We start from the raw sequence: 3,473 nt of genomic DNA, 5'->3' as shown, positions 1-3,473 counted from the left end.
TGATTGTCCTGGGCTCGCCCAGAGCCAGCACCAGCCGGACTCACCCAGGGCCCACAGCCAGCACTCACCCGAGAGCCATGGAGAAGCTGGGCCCAGAGCCGGCACCAGCCAGGACTCACCCAGGGCCCAGAGCCGGCACCAGCCAGCACTCACCCAGGGCCCAGAGCCGGCACCAGCCGGACTCACCCAGAGCCTGGAGCCAGCACTCATCCGGGAGCCATGGAGAAGCTGGGCCCAGAGCCAGCACCAGCCAGGACTCACCCAGGGCCCGGAGCCGGCACCAGCCAGGACTCACCCAGGGCCCAGAGCCGGCACCAGCCAGGACTCACCCAGGGCCCAGAGCCGGCACCAGCCAGCACTCACCCAGGGCCCAGAGCCGGCACCAGCCAGGACTCACCCAGGGCCCAGAGCCGGCACCAGCCAGGACTTACCCGGAGCAATGGAAAAGCTGGACCCAGAGCCAGCACTAGCCAGGACACACCAGGAGCCATGGAGAAGCTCTTGGAAGGCGCCAGTGCCCTGACGTGGCCGCTGTAGACACCATGAAGGCGTGGAAAGGGTGAAAACGCAGATTTCTCACACACCAAGAGGAATGATGCGAGCAAAATTAAATTCACAGAATTAAGGAAAGCAATCATTTAGAATCCCCCCCCCCCAAATAAAAACCGCATACACACACACACACACACACACACAACCCTAACAAGACAGGCAAGCACCGCCTAGAAGGAACCACAGAATCTGACTGGTGAACACCGAGGCTCTGGATGGGCACGCAAGGCTCCGACAAGAACACCGGGCTCGGAACTCCGTCAGCGGCTTTGGAAATCTGCCAGAACGACTCTAACACTGTGCAGGAGGAGGCAGGAAACAGCCGCGTTTTGGTGAAGAGAGTAATGAAGTAGTCAGGTACCTCTACCGACACTAAATTATCCTTAAGAGCTGTGATAATTTAATAAGGGAGAGCCAGAGGCATCCCGGGGAACAGAGGGGACAGTGCGGAATTAGCAGCACTGACAGCCGCTCCCCGGGCCACCGCCGTCACGAGAGACGCCTCCTACTGAGTGAGATGTCGCAAACCCGTTAAACGTCTCATAAAACAAATGGACACGTCCCTGCACGTGCACATTAAAATAAATTCATTATTAAAGAATTAAATGGAAAGACAATTAGAAAAAAACAAACCCTGCTTGTCTCTGAATGGGAAAATAGCAACACAGCACGCCTCCAAGGCAACCCTTAAATCCCTCTCCATGGGGAGGCGACTTCGCACACCCAGAAGTGGCAACGGGCAAAACGGAAGCACACGGGGAACCTGCAGGGAGGTGCTGGCGACACACTGGCCAGGAAGAGCCCACTGTGCTAACACAGCTCTGAAGACCAACAAGGAAACGCAGAAGGGGAAAGCGAGAGAGAGAAACTGAGCAGAGGAGAAGTCAAAGTCGGCCAAGGAAGACGTAGGACAGATCTGTCTGTCGCACGCAGACATCGCCACCCCACGGAGCACCGAGCAGAATCCTGGGGGTGGGAGGGGCCGAGAGAGGTCCACACTGGGCGGCGGACAGCCGTCACCAGGCAGCACAGACAGGAAGGGCGGGCAAGGAAGCCTACATGTGAGAGCTCACTAGTGGTGAAGAGGCAGGAAAACCTGCTCAGGAATCCATAGCCTTGTCCTGTGTGGTCCCTGTGTGGTCCCTGTGGGGTCCCTGTGGGGTCCCTGTGTGGTCCCTGTGTGGGGTCCCTGTGTGGGGTCTCCTGTGTGGGTCCCTGTGTGGGTCCCTGTGGGGTCCCTGTGTGGGTCCCTGTGTGGGTCCCTGTGTGGGTCCCTGTGGGGTCCCTGTGTGGGTCCCTGTGTGGGTCCCCTGTGTGGGGTCCTTGTGAGGGTCCCCTGTGTGGGTCCCTGTGTGGGTCCCTGTGGGGTCCCTGTGTGGGTTCCTGTGTGGGGTCCCTGTGTGGGTCTCCTGTGTGGGTCCCTGTGTGGGGTCCTTGTGAGGGTCCCTGTGTGGGGTCCCTGTGTGGGTCCCTGTGTGGGGTCCCCTGTGTGGTGTCTCCTGTGGGGTCCCTGTGTGGGATGCCAAGTCCAGGCATCAGGGCAGGGCAGGGGTGAGGACAGCTACGTGACCTTCCCAGCTGGGGGACTCCTGCTCCTCTGGGGAGACGCTGGCAGGCCTCCTGTCCACCCTGGCCCAGGGGAAGGCTGGGTGCAGACACACGAGTCATCAGCTGACGCAGATCCGAAGTGAGGCCTGGACTGGACACCAGCCCGGGGGCCATGGCTCTGGCGAGGCTCTTCCCGGCCCAGGTGGTGCTCGGGGCCCTGCGTCCACCACTGGGGACGAGGCCCTGCCGGAGTCTGCTCCTAAGATCGTCGGAGAGGCCAGAATCCTTGACTTTCCATCTGCCTCCTCAAGCGAGCGCCTCGGTCCATCGGCCCTCAGTCCGGGCAGCGTAACGTCGGTCAGCAGGGCAGCAACCTTGGCAGGGGCCCCAGTTACGTCTGCCCCCCACTGCCCGCCTCTGTCCACGTCCGGAGCCCCAAGAGCAGGGCTCTGCAAAGCCCCGACTGGGTGCAGAAAACTCCACTGGAGGAGACGGTGGCTTCCTGGACGGGCTCTCGGGAAGGAGGTCTGGAGACGCACACCAGCACACCGGCACACCGAGAGCCCTGAGCGAGGCTTGACCCAGCTCCATCCGTCCTGGGAGGGTCGCTGGGCTCAGGGGGGATGAGGTCAGGCCAGCGCAGGGGGAAGGCATCCCCAGGTGCATTGTCACCTGCTGACCTGGGGCCACACCTGGAGAACCTCTGTGACAGGGAGCACTCCAGCTGCCAGTGAGAGGAACAAGGGCGAGGCCCTGAGCCGGCTTGTGCAGCTTCTCCCAGCTGCTCTGCTCTGAGGCCCAGTGCACCCCCCGTAAGCCCTGTCACCCTCCTCAACACCCACAAATACGCGCACACGTGCAAGGTACACACAAGATTCTCATGAGCACACGTGCACACATGCACACACTTATAAACACACATGCACATAAACACACAGGCAAACATACACATACACACTCATATGCACACAGATGCGTCCCTCTGTATGCACGGATACCTCTATAAATACAGGAACATCCATCCGGGCATCCACAGCGACACGTGCACACACACACACACACACAGGGCAGAGCCTGAGGGGCTGGACAGCAGCCCTGGGAGCTGCACTCCCCTTACGGCCCCGAGCCCTTGGAGGGGCTGCCCCTGCGCTCCTGCCTGGCTCCCCAGGGCCCCAGCCTGCTCTGCTGGGCCAGGTGGCAGCCCTGCCTTGGGGTCCACCTCTGCTCCTGGGTGGGTAGGTGTCCGTCCTGTTCCTTTCTTAGTGCAGTAGGATACATGTTGCCACCAACCGGTCTACAAATCTTGTAATGGTTTCAGCTCCTGAGATGATCACACATGTGTGGCATGCTTTTTCAGATTTAATATGATAATA

Source organism: Oryctolagus cuniculus, chromosome 12 (genome assembly GCF_964237555.1).
Source record: "Oryctolagus cuniculus chromosome 12, mOryCun1.1, whole genome shotgun sequence".
Lineage (NCBI taxonomy): Eukaryota > Metazoa > Chordata > Mammalia > Lagomorpha > Leporidae > Oryctolagus > Oryctolagus cuniculus.
Note: the sequence above shows the minus strand (reverse complement) of the source record.